Source organism: Aythya marila, assembly GCF_965140915.1.
Source record: "Aythya marila genome assembly, chromosome: 21".
Taxonomy (NCBI): domain Eukaryota; kingdom Metazoa; phylum Chordata; class Aves; order Anseriformes; family Anatidae; genus Aythya; species Aythya marila.
In genome coordinates, this window is record NC_139062.1 from 4,314,076 (window position 1) to 4,333,147 (window position 19,072).

General features: G+C 40.0%; 1 protein-coding gene across 2 annotated transcripts in view; it reads right to left on the bottom strand.

Annotated features, from left to right (window-relative positions):
• The window catches only part of CTNNBIP1 (catenin beta interacting protein 1), a 34,026-nt gene extending 21,583 nt beyond the window's left edge, over nt 1–12,443 (bottom strand). Inside the window, exons 1-2 of one of the 2 annotated variants that reach the window (XM_082777134.1) lie at nt 12,202–12,443; nt 7,064–7,136 (exon numbers count right to left, since the gene is read on the bottom strand). The gene's annotated coding sequence lies outside the window, so the exon portion shown is untranslated. The remainder of the gene's footprint in view (nt 1–7,063; nt 7,137–12,201) is intronic. The other variant, XM_082777133.1, reaches the window with a different exon arrangement.
• Between the last annotated feature and the right edge of the window lie 6,629 nt (nt 12,444–19,072).

Below are 19,072 nucleotides of genomic sequence, written 5' to 3' on the forward strand. Positions count from 1 at the left end.
CTATCACGGCTGGAACTGGTCTCTCCAGGTACGAGTAAGAGTTTCGCAAGGTCAACAGGAATGCTTTGGGCTGCCAAGACCTCATCTATCTTGCAGCCAAGCACGGTTGTACTTCCCAGTGACATTATTTAATGCCTCTCTCATGAAAAAGACTCAACCGTGCATTTCAAAAGCATAGCTTTTATTTTTTTTTGCCTGAAGTAATTGTGTCTTTCACTAAACTGCGTTAAAAGACCAGATCCTACAAGTTTGTCCTGCTGCATCCAACACTGCAAAACAGACATAATTGGGTCACCTAATTTTTCCTTGTTTGGCACACATAGGGAACAAAACTTGGGCCTCATGTATTATTAAGATGATTCACAAGACAGAATAATAAATGAGGAGGATCCGTATATTACAGCCAAAGCTGCCAGCCCAGCTTTACCAAAACGTAAATTTGGGTTTAAAAACGTTGTTTCCCTCCTTGAGCAGTAAACGCGGGGTCAGTAAGCAAGTGGAAAAGCTGCCCTGTTCTTCAGCACTTCATTCCTCGCTCTGCCTGCAGAAGGGCTGGGCGAGGATCACAGGAATGCTTGCTGCTTTGCAAGGCCCAACATGTGGACTGGGCAGAGCCAAGCACGTCTGACATCCCTGCTCCAGTCCCCGTTTGCCTGCCTACCAAACCGATCTGTCTGGTAGTGGAAAAACTGTGTGCAATGCTGTCCCCTGTGCAAAACAAAGAGCAAATATCACCTTCTTCATGCAAGAAGTTGCACTTTCTAGCAAGGCAGCAAGCTAGGGATGAGAGTAAAATGGACATTTTGGAAGCAGATGTACATATGCCTGAAAACAGTTGGGCTATTTCACAAGAATGCTGCCAAGGTAGAAGAGGATTCAGTTTTTGTTTTTTTAACTTTTCTGCTAATGGAAGCGATGCTCGCCTACCTTTCCACATTGTTAGTTGAAATGTCCATCATGACAGGAAAATCTGTCACAAAAGTGAATGAAAAGAGCACCCTAGGTGTCCCTTCAATTACTACCCTGCACACGAGTCCAGTATGAAGTGAAAAAATACAACCTTTCCAGGTAGGCAAGCCCCCTTTATTTTCCTAGCCTGATTTAGAACATCAAATACCCCATTTTCACTACTTAAAAAATGTAGACAGAAGAAATGTGAACACAAACTCAGTTTAACAGCTCTGTTTTATGAACAGATGGAAACAGCTCCTAAGGAAACTGAAGCTTGCTGGCAAGGAGTGCTTTCACCTAGCTCCTTCAGTAAAGGAGGATTCCAGCATGCAGCAATTGGAAATCACACATTTATAACTGTATTTCCCTCACTTCCACCTACACTCTTATGAATTCAAAACCTGGAAGGGTTTTTTTGCTGGGCAACACCACAGAAGGGTTTAAAATAAAGAGTTTCTAAATTACCGACGCCCCCACCCTTTAAAAAAAAAAAGAAAAAGAACCTAAGACAATTTCATAACACAACAAAAAAAGATTTAAAAAAGAAAAAAAAAAAAGAACGTTGGTAAATTTTGCATAAATCGAGCTATTTAAGCACCTCACTTCGTTTTAAAGGCATGCTTTTTTTATGCAACAAAAAGCAACGTGAGCTTTTGTTCCTTCCAGTTCTGTATTTCCCCCACCACTGGAGATCTCCTACTGCTGACATTCTGAGCATCGCCATTTTACTGGTATTGGAAAAAAGGTGAAATGAAGCACTTTGCACAGCCTAAATTGAGAGGAAAAAAGGCAGTAAACTGTCAGTAAATGTTAGTAATGTTTTACATATTCAGTCTTAATAATTTTGGGTACTTACTGCAGCCACCTGGCGAGCTTTTTCAAATGTAGGTTACAGCTGACTACCCCTTTAATGCATTATATCATTTCTAGTTATAGCCAAAGGAAATCCAATAGGAGCTAGGGTTTTTTTTTTCTTGAATCTGGCAGGTTCTGTTCAAGGCAGCTAAAAACCTCAATTAATGGGATAGGATTATAAAAGCTCAGATAAGAAGTTAGGGTGAATAAGACCGACCACTGCAGCTTTCATTTGCACTACACAAATTGAGTTAACAGCCAGCGTGAAGAGGTCCCTTTAACTCTGTGATATCATTATCCAAGGTTAAGCTATTAGCCTCCACAGCTGTACTATTGAGTACTTCAGTGGTTAAAATATGGTCATACTGGGAAACTTGTAAGAGCAAGGGGACGCTGCACCTTTAAGCCTTGTTAATTTTCAAATGACATTTCTCAGAGAACAGCTTGAGCCCTAAAAACCTTCCAAGCTGGAGCCTAAAACCTGAAGTCAGGAACCAGAGTCTGCAAAATCCTGCTGCAAATTTTCCTCTAATTCAATCTGACTCATGACCTTCAGTCACAGGCAGCTGGAAGCTGGATTAATTCCCATCTCCAGAGGGACATGACAATGGAGAATTCATAACAGCTACCTATTTATAGGTGAACAGTAAGAACTGAAATATTTAACGTGCATTTTTCATCTTATTGTTTTATGTTAAGTATAATGTTCTGTACGATTATTGAATCTGAATCCCAGATTTTAGTCAATTTGCTCCATTTAGTCCCAATTTTTTAGTCAGCAGGAACTCCAGTGGTAGGTTCACATCTTGTAAACATTACATTTAAATTTTGAACACAACAGTACAGTCCTCCCTCTTCAAGAGGGATGGGAAACAACCCAAACCACTGCCACTTAGACATGAAAAACTACAAAAACAGGCAGTTGTGTTTTTTTTTCCTTCTTCCCCCAGTGCTGGATCACCCTCCAGAGCTTTAGAAAGCACTTCAATAGTGGTAATGAAGTGCATTCAGAAAAGCTCCCCAATTTAATAAAGCAGTTCTTACACCAACGCTCAAGCTACAATCCTAGCTTTATAATCACAATTTTTATGAAAATGATGCTTGTCTCCTGACCTTCAGGCACACACAAACTAGGTTTATATTTTTTTTTGGTGTACCACAGCAGCAAGCTATAAAACAGAAGACATCTATCATGCCTCCTATAGTTAAAAGAGGCAGTACAGATTTCTAGGCAGTTCATGTCAGTCAGCTTGAAGCCTCTGAAATTAAACGTAGCAACATCAACACAACTGTAAATAAGACTTTAATTTCACATATGTATTCACACTTCAAAAAGGAATGTCAAAAAAAATCTTTTAAAAGTCACAAAACTTAGCTTCAGCAGTTGATCCTCAAATTTTATCCCAAGCCAAAGAAACAACTACAGAAATATTACAATACTTTACTTCAGTCAAGATGATCTTCAACAGCTGAAACGAAGAGCGCCGCTCTTGTCCCGATCGCCAGCACTTTTCACAGAGGCTCACGCACCTATTTATAACAAAGCTACAAATCTTCTAAACAGGAAATTAGGTCATAATGATAGATAGCCAATAATTTTAACTACCAGGTATCTCTCACAAAAGAATTAGGGTTGTAAAACAAGTGTCACACGTGCCTCAAGACAAAACAATGCTTTCTACGGATCTCTTCGTAAATTCTAAATATTCTAAATATTCTAGCTTTTGGGAAACAAAAAACCAAGCTTCCAGCATGTAAACATATGAAACAACTCGGGGTGCCTCTTTTGTTTTAAAGAAACTAGCTTTATTTGCGTAGCTGGATTTTAACTTGAATCAAACTAGTGAAAAAAATGAGCACCATAATTTTATCAATACCCTACAAGAATCAAATTATTTTCCGTATCTCTCTCCCATTTTACATAGTTGGCATGCTGCACACATCATACATACATATCCATACAACATCTCCCTCAATGAAGTACCATAATTTTGGGCTATTAATTATGGTCACCAACGACAGACTCTTGCAGCATGTCTATCCCATGTTCATTTCAGGAACTGACCCAAGGGGCAATACACAACATGCACAAAGAAGATCAAGGCCAGCAACTGTGGTCACATCATCTTCTTGTAAACTCAGCTTTATGACCGAAGTCATGCTTTCAAAGAAGCTCTGCAAGAAGTCGTAACACTGAACCTGCAAACTTCTGAAGACTTACAGATCATTCATTACCTGCAAAACTGGGTTTTCCTGGAGACTGCCATTAATATTACAGAAAACCAAACTCAACAGGCTACAAAAAAAAAAAAAACAGCTTAATTCATAGGGCATAAAGACCTTACACTATAAACACTAATAAACAATTAGTCGACTGGAGAAGCAAGAAATTGGTCCAGTCTTCCTAATGACCCTAAAAAAAAGCCTACTGTGCCTACATTGTACTTCCATGCAATGAAATACAATGTCAAAATTGATGCAAGTAGGTATAAATGCCCTAGGTAGGATGTTTTTTCTGAATTCCTCAGTAATTCTCAAGTGGCTTGAAATGGAACATGAAACGCATGAACAATCACACATTCAGAACTACCAGGCAGCACTAATGGAAAAACACTTCAGCATCTGCTATGTTTCCAGCCAGCTTCAATACTGTATTTGCGTTCGGATTTTTAAATTAAACTGCTCTGTTAACCTCTGGCTAGTGCAAAAATTTGCAGCCTCGATCTTTGTTAGCAAAAAGGCAAGTGACACTGCTAACAGATCACAAACCCATACAGAACAGTCTAAAACCAGAACACGCGGAATGCCAGGAAGTATCTGCAAGCAGTTAAACTAACAATAACATTTAATTTTGATTTACACGCATGCCCCCCCCCTAAAATAGAAGTACCACATTTGGAGTCAAGCTGCCTGTGGTCTAGCAACCAACTTCGCAGCAGCTTAAGCACACGGCACTGTTATATTTAACCAGAAATGGCAGACATCACGAGCAATGCCTACTGCAAGGATTTCTCCCCACTATCCCACTTGCTGAAGCACCATTATATTTATAGGCAGTACTTTGGTACTCATCAGCATACTGTCTTTCTACAGATGCCTAGCATATTAGGGATAGCTTTCAATTTAAAACATGACTTATGGTGCCCTGTAATTTGTACTGACATCTGAACACCATTAATGCCAGATCATATGCATTTAACACTGAAAATACCTACAGCTCTTTTATAGTCGAGAGATTATGGCTAACCAGATTTTTTGTAAGCAATTAAAACGTGAGCTGTTATTAGGTTGCTATTTAGCATTTTAATGTTTTGCAATACTCTATCAAAGTACAGTGTTAGGACCAAGGACACTTTCAGATTAATAGCTGTTGACTACCAAAATTGCCTAACCATTGGCTATAACAGCATGTAATATTGTTCTGGCCTCACACATCAATAACATTTGCTGTAAACGAGCGACAAATAAACCCCTTACAACACCAACTTATCTTGCCCCTTCAGAGAAAAAAAAATGAACACCATAACCCTTTTGCATCCCTTTCTGCATGGATGCTCTGCATAAGCAAAGAAGTCAAGTGCTTTCAGTTTTGAACCTACATAGTTCTGGTTTTCAAACCCTTTGGAGCAGTATTTCATTAATACTTCTTGCTCAAACTAAGACTTAATGGCTATTTGTCTAATACAGATATGTTTCTGATCCACCTGTTTTCCACTGACCCCAGCACAGAACCTGTCTCCTCGGTGATCTGGTAGCATCTTTATTAATGGATGATATGGGCAAGAGACCCTTCTTGCTCCTAGGACCTTCATAAAAGAATATTCATTGAGAAGTTTCTTGGTAATGTTTGATAAGTTGGTCTAACTGGCTGTTCTAATCACATCTACAGAAGTATACCAGTTCGCCTACTTCCTGAAGGATCTATTAAAAAAGCAAAACAAAAGGATTTTTGTTACTCTCTTTACATCAACAGAGAGAAAGAAAAAAAAATTATAAAAACTAATCAATTAAAGAGAGGATTTAATGTTCACAAGCTTGATACAAATTCCTAGTTACAACCCAATTCCACTGCAGATGTTTTGCTATCTATGGCTTTTGGTAAAGAGGAATTACAAGGAAGGAACTCTTGCCTTCAAGAGACTTCCTATTTCTCAGGAACAGGGATGCAATTTCCTTCCTCCCTAGCCACAATTTTGTATGTAAAGGTAATTATATTAGCCCTGAACTGTGAAATAACTCTGTATGAGGTCATTGTTTGACAGCAGAAATCACTCGTTAGCACTGCCCTACTAACATACACACGGGCTGGAGAGAAGTAAATACTGACTACAGGAGCTTTAAGCGTTATATGAAGGCCCAGTCAGCGCTGGACCAGCCAGTGTCAGAGTCCCAAAACAACTGGAAGAATCACAGGCTAAGGTACGATCGAGGGCACTCACATGTTAAAGGCAACCAACCTGAGACATGAGCTTCATGGAAAACTGGCAGCAGAACTGCCTGGCAGGTTTGATTTATTCAAGGACTGACAGTAACAAAGATAAATACTTGAAACTGATTGTTTCAAGATCTCTTAAATACGTAGAGTTCAGTACATCTACAGGATGAATGTCACTCCTTCCACTAAGAATGGGAGCATCATTAAAACATATTTAGATTAATCAAACTCCAATATATACGAATTATAACAAAAGGTGTTAGCTCAGAGACCATTAACAACAACACTCAAGACTAGGCAGATTCTTCTGCAGGTTAAAAGCACCAGGAGATCTCACACCGCTCCAGAAAGCTTCCCTGAGGAAGATGCTGCATGCAACAGCCACCTAATTTAAGGCAGATTGAGAAAAGAGAATTACTGAAGCTGAAGGCAGATTTCTACACTTTCCAAACTGTTAGCACAATTACAGCACATCTTTATTAACATCAACCAAAGGAAGGAGCTTGTAGCAGCTATGTCAAAAATCACAGCTACTAAGAACAATTAAATAGACATATTAAAAACAAAGTGCCAAAATTGTATTTCTTCACACACACACTATTTATTACACATACAGAATCTTGCTTAAGGTTTAAAATATCTTTTGTAAGAGTTAGTGAACTAAATCATGGCAGTAAAACATAAAATTGTTGCAAAAAGGTTTATGTGATTTGTGAAAGATTTATTTTGCAGTCTTCTGGAGCTGCTAAATAAAGTTTCAGTGATAACAGTTCTGTTTTTGTTTTTTGTTTTTGTTTTTTTAAAAAAAAAGACATTTCTGACCTCTGGAGTTAAGCAAACTCTTTCATGAATTCCATATAAACCAACGAGTATGATTTGGCATCTACATACATTCCTGGAAAAAAAAAAAAAACAGCTAAGCAGACTTGAATGCTCCTATTTTTCTCAATTTGGCATCAACTCTTAAAGTTAATTATATTTTAAGTGTGTTATTGCTGATTATTTCTGCATAAACATTCAGTTACCATGTTTATCTTGAAGTTTGATACTGCATCCCCAGACCGACTGAGCAAGCCACCAGGACACAATGAAATTACCAGCATCCCATATAAGATCCAGCACAGAGTTAAGAATCTATTTAAACGAGTATGGTAACAGATACCAGAGGTGAGCAGAACCACACTATCCCCTTCTCATTTCTACAAAAAGCCTTTATCAGTAATTTTACTTGAAACTGTTTCACCCTTTACACTGCCACTCTACAGAACATCTATAGCAAAAATTTAGGTCACGCTTCCTTTAAGAGCGCATGGGTGCCTGTACACGTACGCTTACTTAAAGCTCAATGAAATTAATTAAAAGCTCCTCACTGACTTCAGTGTGCACTGAATCAAGACCTGGATGAGTTCACAGGCAAAACAATTACACTTAATTAAACATCACAACATTCTTGCGACTTAGTCAACTCATTTTTACAGAAGGATAAACTGAGTCAGAAAGTTTCAGAGCTTGGTCATGGTCATAAGCAGAGCTGATTACTTCAGTTGCTTCCACATTTGCTAGTTATCCTCATAATATATTGAGAAAATAGTCATTCTAAAAAGCAGATAAATGTTTGGTCTAAGTATTTGCAGGAAATAGAACATCCTGAGTCAAGTGTAGTGTTATACAAAACTATTGGCTGCATTTCTGTTCCCTGATCAATAAATAGTTGCTACAAGTCAGTCACAGGAGTTCCACAAGTCCAAGTAGGATTTTTTGGTTCCCCCTCCACAGCGTTTTATCTACAGATGATTTTTTTGTTTGTTCATTTCTTTGTTTTAATGCTAAGATAGCAGAACAACACACAAAAAAAATCACAATTACCAACAAAAAATACGCTTGTGGATTTGATATTCTGTAAAACCCCAAAAACACTGGAGAAGAAAAGTAAAATTACACCTCCTTTATTCACGCAGACACAAACTGTGTATAAACACTGTAATGTTCTATCAAATCAACAAGAGTGAGCAGAAACCAGCAATTCCCCTTCCTCATTTTAAGGACTACGGTTACGTAATGTTTCCCCAACACTGAGTCTGAAAATAAAGCCCACAGCTAGAAGAGTATTCTCCTTTTTCAATCATCAATTGAAGATTTTCAGTTATTTTTCTGATCTTCGGTTTCTTCTCACCTATTAACTTTCTGTAGTTTTACTCATTCTGGTCTTTTTTTTTTTTTTTCTTTTGAAAAAGCTCGTGGTCAGACCATGGCTCTTTAAAAGGAAAAAAGAACTGTAAGTCCCATCTGTTCTTAGAGCTACAACATCATCATGAACAGTAACAGAATGCTTTGCTTTTTTCTAAATGAAGTCAGGTTTGTTGGTACAAAGTTTTTATTAAATTTAAAACATATATTTATTATTTCTCCCATGTACTTACAAGCAAGACCATTAGACTACCATCATTTCTTAGGGTGTGGAGTGGGTGACAAAATGCTTTCATTATACTAATTTACATTTTTGTGTGCATCAGCATCAAAATATTAACATCTTCTGGGACTATTTGCCTACTTGTATACTTGCAAGAGCTTTCTTGAAGTTAAATTAATGAATACCATTAATTTTGCAGCAAATCAGAACACTCAAACTAAAAAAATCTCTAATACCTGTGATACAAAGAGTTATTTCAAACTAAAATTTATAAAGAGGCATCATAAATAAGAATTAAACCATCTAAGCAGAAACTGCACATAACACAGAAGACAAAAAATATTTACAGACATAACTTCAGAAAGAATCTTACAAGGTATGATGGATTTTAGTTAATCTATTGGAAAAATATACAGGACTAACTGCTTTTTAAAGAGGGCTCAATCAAAACTGTTATGTGCTATGATTTCTTCGCTGTTCTTGACATGTTTGTTACAAATGAAAATTTATTTTTGGCTGAATATCCAACCACACCATTTCTGAAGTACCATTTTGAACAGTAATAGTTTAAATAAAGAACATGATTGACTGGCTGCATCATCCCTGTTAAAATATCTGGAAACCTAGCAGAAAGTCATTTACTCTCACTATCTGCAAACTGAACTATAACCACCCTCTTGCTATACACTTTGGGCAACTCCCGTAATGTAAATATTTGGCATATTTCTTGGGATTACAATTTTTACAATTAGAAACACTAACATCAGGTCCAATCACTTCAGCATTATGTACACAAGGGCACTTGTATAGCTATGACAGCTGCTACTACCTTTGCTGCATTTCAGCAGGAAATCCAATCTGATGACAGCTTGCAATAAAAGGAAATGCAGCTTTGCATCCACATGCATGGAAATATTTCTGAAGATGCCTAATCCTTTCTTTTTGAAAAAACTACTGGAAGTTTCTCCATGCATATTCAACAGCAGCTTCCAAAAGCCTCTTGTTTCTCCATACACACTCCACTTTGGTGCGTTTTTGACACCTAAAACTAGGTCAGATGCTCAGGATGCTTTGTAGTTAACAACAAACTTACGAACTGAAATATTTACTAAAAATGACAAGTGTACACACTAGTTATTGATAAACATTCTGGAGAGAAAAAAAATCGTATTACACTAATAGATTTCTTTACACAAGTAGTTTCCTAAGTAAATCATCAATCATGAATGTTAGTCACACCTTACCAAATACATGCAGTTGTTAGGTTTATTTGCTTGTATGCAACCGCAGACTAATTTTTAGCAATAGATGTGTATCAGTCAACGTTTGCAATTACAAAATTTTGTTTCAGTTCGGTTGTGTTCGTTAGAGAACAACAAATTGTTTTGGAAACCTCTCTTCTCTTGCAAAGCAACTTTACTGAGACACCCAGGATGGTAGAGAAGGAAGAAGTTCATAGAACTACAGACTGCCCACAAAATTGGGATTCGTAACTTCCTTTTTGCACTCCCCTATATAACATTCTTGTTATATATTTATGAAAATATATTAGTATTAACCAGTTCTTGTTAAGATGACAGAGGCTTCAATTCGTATTGCAAGGAAAAAAAAAACCCTCTTGGCCCACACACCTACAGTGCTTGTGCAATAAATAAGAGCTCCTATACACAACTGCAAACAGGCATCCAAGCAAGTAACAACCATGGTATATCTGATATGAATTTATTACACTATCAGGCTATGGGAAGATTTTCCTGATGAGGAATTCAGTCTTCCCATTTGGCTGTCAAAGACGACAGAAAGCTTTTATGTCCTATAAGACTTTCCCTAATCTCTGCTGCAATGTTGAAAATGAATTGAACCAGAGATACTGCTTTGAAGCAGTTTTGGGTAAGCCATAATAACACTTCAGCCAATCCACTATCAGTTAACTTGTTAAAAATGGCCTTGCTCTTTCATTTGCTTAATCCTACAGGCTTCCGCGCAGATTTCCGCTCTTATCATGCACCACATAAAGTACGAGAGCAGGCAAATCAGCTTAGCAGCAACTCTAAATTGTACTGAAGAAGATGCCAATTTCTACCAAGGGGCAAGAATTACGACAGAAGAGATGATGCTTTCCCAGCTAGTGCCAAAGCAAAGGAACTCCAGTGTATCTGAAGTACACCTGCCACTATTTGCTATCTGTATTCATTTTTCAAGGCAGACAGTAGCTTTTAGATGAATAAGAAAATAAGCCCGCATTTACAAAAGCTTAATACTCGAGCTTTCTGTACATCCCTTCACTTTGAAGGCCTCTACTTCTAAACTAAACTTCTTTAGGTATAAAGTTTAGCCTCACTCTTCACCATTTACATGATGTTTCTCTTTCAGAAGGCTACTTCACACGTCACACATGATGTCCAGAAGCATCAAAAGAAGTTGACAGCTTACAAGTTCAGTGACCAACGAGAACTAAACAGAAAATTTGGATGTTGTTAATTTATTGAAAAGTGATGTTCCCAAAATTCTCAAGGGAGATGGCTATCGCCATACCAGAGGCAAGTCTGGTCAGAAAACTAAATAAGCAAACCTAAGTTGCCTCCAGTGTCTGGTTTGTTAGTGTGTTGTGTTTTTTTTTTTTTTTCTTTTTTAACCATCACATCTGCAGAATGTCTTGCTCTCATCCCACAGAGCATCAAAGCTTACTTTGCTAAACGTACCAGGATGAGGAACGGTCAAATAAAAGATGATATACAACAGACCAAAACATCCCCTTCTTGAGGGAGAAAGAAAGCAAACGCAAGTCTGCAAGTCAAACGCACGCTGATGCAGCGCATCTGGACGTTGAGCAGAAGCTACCATCACCTCCCAGCTGCTTCGAGAGCACGATTTGTATTCTGATTTAGAAGCAAAGCTGCTCGTGGATCTGAGAGAGACAAAACTACAGCGAGCCTGCGGATGCTGTCCATTTTTACACCAAGCAGAAAGTTACGGAGCGCTGCTTCAGATGCTCCAGAAGATGTCTAACAAGCGAAGGCGTCTAATGAATTAAACCCCGAGCAAGGTGAGGTGTTAGCACGGAGGTTACCTGCGCTTTAACCCAGCTCGGACACCGCAGCCTTTGGGAAGCAAAGGGCGGCCGCCTGCTACCGTACGGCCCACGGGCGTGCCACCTGCCCCGGCACACCTGGAGCACCGGGACGAGGGGAGGGGACCCCGGGCCGGCAGCCCAAAACGCGGCCATTTCGGGGCTTCGGGACCACGAAGCCGGTCTCCCAGCGGTGATGCCAGGAGGCGAAGCGGGCACCTCCCGTACCTGCACCGGGCCTGGCGGCCGCTGCCTCCGCAGGTGGCCGAGCCCCCGGCGGGATCAGGAGCAGGAGGAGGAGGAGGAGGAGGAAGGAGAGGAAGGGAAGGGCGAGCCGGAGGAGGAAAAGGAGGCGGAGGCCCGGGGCTGCGGCCCCGCACCGGGCACTGCGGGAGGCCCGGGGCCGCGGGGCGCCTCCCTGCCCGCCCCGCCGCCTTTGTTCCCGGCCGGGCGCCGCGCACAAAGGGCGGCCGCGCTCACCTGCGGGCGGGGCCGGACCGGCCCCGGTGCTCCTGCGGGAGGCAGCGAGGCGAGAACGGAGCGGAGCGGAGCCGTGCGGCCGCCTCCTCCTCCTCGTCCTCCTCCCGTCGTGACTCACCGCGGCGGCCCCGGGAAGGGAGGCGGGGACGGAGGCGGCGAGGGAGGCGCCTGGGCGGCTCCGGGGGAGGGACCGGCCGCGGCCCCCAGCCCAGGGCAGCGGCGGCGCCGCAGGCACCACCCGAGAGCCGGCCCGCAGGAAGGGGCGGGGCGGGGCGCCAGGGGGCGGGGCCTCGGCGGAAGGGGGCGTGGTTACGGTGGGTGGGGGCGGGGCTTCATATGGATTTGGGTGTGGTGTGTTGGGAGATGGGCGGGGCTTCGGGGAAATGGGGCGTGGTCTCAGGGTGGGGGCGCGGCTTATCTGCTCTTGGTGGTGCGACAGGAGCTCGCCGCTGGGCTGCCCAGGAGAAGTGCGGGAGTGCCCCAGTAAATAAATCCCCGGGAGGTTAATGCAGGCAAACGGCCACTTTTCTGTAAAAGTATGCTACGAACGTCAAATTCTGCAAAGCAGGAGTTGGACGCGATGGTCGCTGTGGGTCCCTTCCAGCTCGGGATGTTCTACGGTGCTACAAAAGGTCAGTAAGTGCTGTGAGAAGCCACGCACTCCAGCTAATCCACCAACTGGTATCTCCCAACAACCTCCATCCAGAGCAAACATCCACTCACCCGCCCAAACACTCATTACTGTGACTCTCCAAATCATCCCAATCTCAGGGCGCAGCCCATCCTTACTGCAGACCAAAGCTGTGTAAAAGCACAGCAAGCACAGAAATCAAGGCAGAATCCACCCCTGCTGTCACTAACCCACGTTGTGGCTTCCCGCTGAGGCTAACAGTAATATCACGTACCTGTAATAGCCGTTGTGGGGTCAGCAAGATAAAGGGCTTTGTGTGCTAAGTGCTGTTTAGTAACAGGCACATGTTTTCTACTTGCTATTTAACTTAATTGCATAAGAATAGTCACAGTAATGAAATAGGTGGCACTTCCTTTAACAGCTTGCTATTTAATGACATCAAAGCCTGATGCCACTGAAATCCATACCCCACTGCCAGTTAATGAAGGTCTTAACATGAAAGCCTATGCAAAGAGCAAAACCAAGCTGTTGACAGCAACAGGAACGGTGCAAATATGTTGAGATCTGAGATCACTAGCATATACCCACAGCACAGCAGGCAGTAATGATTATTAATTATTTAAGAAAAGAACATAAGAGCACCAGCATAAGCTGAAAAAAAATATGCAGAAGCATCGCTCTGGGATCCTCCAGTTGGATTACTGTTAATTAGCACAGCATATGAGTCTCAGGAAAATTTCCAAAAGCATCTTATGCCAGTAGGACCGTACAATTAGGCTATTGTCTGCACCCTTGCAATAGCGTAAGTTTTCTTCCTGATAGCATCATGGGCACCACTCCATTCAAAACTAAGTACTGCATAGCTCTCCTATCCTAGTTTAGCTGGGTGACAGCACAACAGTATTGTACAATCATACGCTGCAAAATTTAACATCCTGGATTTATTTAGAAAGACTTTTGTGGACCAAGAGACTAGAAGGGTTCCTAAACCTTTAGGAAATTTTATATTTATTTTCTTAAAACAATAGAGTATAAATCAGGCTTTGACCCACCTCAGTTTATCACCACCAACCTTACTCAGTTATGTTATCAAGTGAGGTGACAATTCCCTGCTGTAATAGCCACTTGTAGTGTCAAAGGACATGCTGGATGCTCAAGAGACTAAAACTAACCCTAATCCTAACAGTAAGTCAAACCATAATTATGACCCTAAGCCAACACATACGTCACTAATTTCTCCCATCAAAAAATGCTCCCAATGGAAGCCTTTGGGTAGACATGAACTCCGCTGGGAAGCCTTTATGCAACCCCCCACACAACAGGACTCTGCGCTTTCTTGCTCTCCAAACCCTAACAACCCTAACCCTAATTACGACCCTAAGGCAACATATATATAGCCAATTCATACATCTCCCATCAAAAAGTGCTCACAGTGGAAGCCTTTTTGTAGACCTGTGTGAAGTTTTGTTTTTGCAGTGGAAAATTCCAGTGACTTTACATATTCAGAAGTGATTGAACAGTGAGGTCTATGTTAAGCAGAAAAGGGGAAGGTCCCAGTGTCCCAAAAAAAGGGAGGATAGATAAGAAAAACAAGATGAGTAGTTTGATACCAGTAAAATAAAAAAATCATGAGTCCCTATAGTCATGAGACAGGAAGGGGAAGAGAAAAAAAGGAGAAAGTAACATTTGGTCATATAAAATTGCACATATATGGTGTGGTAAAAAGCGTTGAGTAGTTTGTGAACCTGTAGTACTCAGCCAATGTGGAGACGTGAGGAATCAAGTGTTGGGTAATAGGGAAGATAAAGTTATGATATATTTTTGCTGTGCGCTCCTGCTTGCAGGACACCCACCATTGCTATAAAAGTGCTATGCCTGAGCCTGTGTTACTGGCTACAGATTGTTTCTCACAGTCAGAACTTTAAAATCAAGTTCTAATTAAGAAATCTGCTATTAAATCTATCATTAATACAATAAAATGTATTAAATTACAGTAGACGTTTCAGCGCATGATACAGCAATACATATATTCACTAACCTTTTGTCTTTTAAGATCTTGTTTCAGAGACTTATTATTCCGAAATGTCTTCATTTATCCTGGACACGTAGTGTCAGATACTTTAGGCCTGCCTCTTCAGGTGCTCTGAACATCAGCAGCTCCCGTATGATTGAGGTGGAAGCTTGGATGTTTAAAAGTCACAGGAGAGAAATCTCGGGCAATAGCAAATCCACTAACTGTCCCTCCCTCGGGTGTAAAAACTCTATAAAGTCAAAAAACAAACAAACAAACAAAACAGACCCACCCTGCAGCAATGCAAGGTGTCACATTTTCCATTCTCCAGAGAGAATTGATATAAGAGTTTACTTCCCTACCAGAAAAGACTTACCAGAACTCAGTAAGGGTGATATAAAAATGATGAACATAGGGAAAATAAAAGATGCCTGCAGGCTGACTTTCAGATCTTTACAACGTAAAAACTGTATTTGTCCTTACAGAGGCCACACTGGAAACAAAAATAAATGGTTATATTTTAATTTGGCTACCTTTTCAGCCACTAATGAAACAGCCTTAAATGAGCCTTAAATGCCTTGGTCTATAGGGTGTCACTAATACAAACAGTGTCATTAATACAGAATTCTGTCAAAATGAACTTGATTTTAACAGGTAAATAAACATGGTAAATTATAAATAAGGGGTTTCCTAAGAAATCTTGTATTTTTCCTTTAATACAAAAGTAACTTGCTACTTTTCCGTTCAAGATCAAAGAAGGGAAATAATACAAGACAACAAAAAACAGAAGAAACAGACAGCATCTGAAGCTTCAATTTTCTCTCTAACACCCCTTATTTCAGCTCAGTACAGTCACTACATTCACCCTATAGAGAAAAACAATTAGATAAGGGAGTTTACATGTGGCCAGAAAGAACTCTGGGCAACTTTGCTGATGCATTTAAAGCTACTGTACTTCATATTTTGTATTTCAGAAGTAAAATAGTAAACAAAAAACAAAGCACTTTTAATCTTCAAAGCAATTCATGATCAATGACAACTTCACAGCACTTGAGACTCAAGTATCATAATCTGTGAGATTCTGGGAGAAAAAAAAAAGCGCAGAGACTAAGTGATCTGCCTGACTCTAATGGTGAACCAGGGATGGAACTCAAACATCACAAGCTGGTATATTAAACTGCAAAGCTATACATTCATGTAGAATCTGTTCTTTTGTTAATGATTTTTATTTGAGCAAATGATTATTATGACAAATGGACTATGGCATTTTTTTTCCAGCCCCAGCAGAAACATTAGAGATACTGGTGGAGGTAATTCCCAGGATTATTTGGCAAAATCTTTAGCATAGCACACCAATTAATCTTCCATGTCTCTAAAATTAATCTAACCACTTCGTGTAGGTTAGCTTAAATAACTGTCTGCTAGGGCCAACATATAAATAGGTTCATATTGGCAACAGATTCCTTGTAAATTAAATTTGTAGTCAAGTTATTCTGCAGGAAATATCCAGCCTCTGGGTTAGAGCTATGCTTTCTGTCTTGTTGTGGCTTTTGAGAAGGGAAGTCTGGCCTGGCATACAGAATCTTTCAGTAATATTGATCATTAATCTTAGACTCATCTTGTCCATCTAAATCACAAGAGATCTTTTCAAGAGCAGAAGGAGCACAACACTAAGAAGATATTCAGTCAGAAATCATTTTAATAGGAATTTTACAACTGCCTGCAGTACAGAAAATTTGAAAAAAATTTCAAAATATTTGCAAATCAATAAAAAAGTTTCTCCCGGAAACGTACGCACCTCTCTAAAACTGCAAGGAAAAAGATTTGCAAGTTATTGTACAGTAAACTTACTGTGATCTGCTGGAGTGAGATTTAATTTACATACTAATGCTGCGAGCAGTTTGGGAGGGGGAGAAGAGTTACTTAGCACCAGTAATGAGCAGAAGGGAAAAGAAGGCAGCAACAGTCCCCACGGACTGTTTTGTTTTCAATAATTTCAGACTGTCTAATAAAGCCTTTAATAAGCTGTTCTCAGCTATAAAGCTGCAGTCAGCCTTTGTCAGAGCAGATAATACTGTCCCAGACAGGAAAATAGTTCTGATAGAATAGACAAAAGACCCCATCTAAATAAAAGCTTCTCAAAAAACAGAAATGAGAAGAAAATCCATTAGTTAAATTAATGAATTATGCTGTCTATACTATATAGCCTTTAATTTCTAAAAGACTAGAATTCAAAAGGTTAACTACTGAAGCAAAATCATTCTGAAAAAACATTATCTGGTTTACTCCGATCCTAGTTTACAATTAGACAAACTTGCTTATTTACAGTGCAGTTATGCCCTATAAATGCAATCTACATTACAACTGATCATGTTAATTTTCTGTTTGTAATCTATGTTAACCACCTATCCTCTAAGTGACTATTATGTGTCAGACATTAACATCACAGTGGACTATTTACATTTAAGACTATTTTTACTCCACTCGGTTCAATGGCAGTTCTCATTGAAGTTCAGGTCTTGCTATAAGCCTAAAATACACACACTGCAGGTAAAACACTGACATTGCACTACATTAAGCACAGGATTCCTCAAAACAGTCACCTTCATTGCTGACAAATGCAACAATGCTGACAGCTCCACTGTTGCCAAAAACAGCCATGCCATCAACAACTGGTACTGAATCTACTTTTGGGTTTAAAAGTTGGTTTCTAAACCATTACCAATTCTAAAATAATTTGATATTATTCTTACTTTCTGTACCTGAATTTCTTAATTTTTTATAACCCAAAGCACTACAAGATGGAATCTAGATACTTTTTCCCCTAGTAATTATTTCCTGCCTTATTGCCATTCTTTTCTTGCTAGCAACAAAGTTACTGCAACAGGAGTTAGTACATTTTGAAGATCAGCAACAACAACATAAATTGAATTCAACAACAACTCAGGAAAACGTTTAGCTTGTCAAGGTTCTTAATGTATTCACAGAAACTCAAAACTTAAGATCATGTTTTTAGGAGGTCGCTTTTACCATGACAGCCAAAACCTCTGAATAAAGAGCCACAATTTCAGAAACACGCTTAAAAATTAAATAGGCACACTGTCAAAAAATAGCCTATCACCTTTACAATACAGATATAGATCTCTGTTTATCCTCTTTTTAATATTATTTTCTGTCAAGTTAGAATGAAGAGTCATGGCCTTTGATACTTAGTTATGTACTTTGCTCTTGTTTAAGAAAATACTAATTTAACTTAGAAAACACACATCATGTGTAGAGTTTAAGCAGCAAAGTGGTAGCTTTCCTCTCTTGAAACATTCCTGCCACATCTTATAGGAACAGGAACTGTCTGTCTGCAACTGGCTAGTTACACATTCTCTGACAGGTGCCAAATCCCAGAACAGTTGAGGTTGGAAGGGGCCTCTGAAGATCATCTAGTCCGACCCCCCTGCTGAGCAGGATCACCTAGAGGACGTTGTGCAGGATGGCATCCAGGTGGGTTTTGAATACCTCCAGAGAAGGAGACTCCACAACCTCTCTGGGCAACCTGTCCCAGTGCTCTGCCCCCGCCCCCCCCCAGTATTATATTAACGGCACATCGATTCACTTGCAGCCAAATGCTCCCTTTGATTTTAAAATCATCCTATAATCTGAAACTATTCAGGATTCTAACTTTCTTGTGAAAGCACTGACCTCTGCACAGCACCACCACCTGATAATTAGACAGCTACAGTTGCATCAGTCATCTAAGAGAGCTTCCCCCCCCCCCCCCCCCTTTTTTTTTTAAATTTGTTTCTACTTTAAAGTTATTCTATGCTATCTCAGAAATCCTGGGAAATAATGGTAGCATGCAGTTCTACACCAAGAGCTCAAATAAGAGGTCACAGAAAGGGCTTCTCATTGCCATTTCCTTGCAATGCCCTGTCATTTCAACACAGAAGGTTAAATTTCTCCAGAAGTCTCTCTACAGGACTTCCATTGTTTGTCAATCAAGGCTGGGACACAATGACACTCATTCATGCACACAGTAAACAAGCAGACAAGGGCCAACGATTAGTATACAGTCTCATTTTGGTTCTTCTGCAAACAGTTTGTAGAAAGATGGTACTTAAAATAAGCTATGTCAGTTTTTAAAAGATGCAATGCACTCCTAGTATAAAATACTTAGTAGGGAGCCCAGACAGAAATTAAGACAACTTGAGAGCAACTTAAATAATCACCCAAAACAT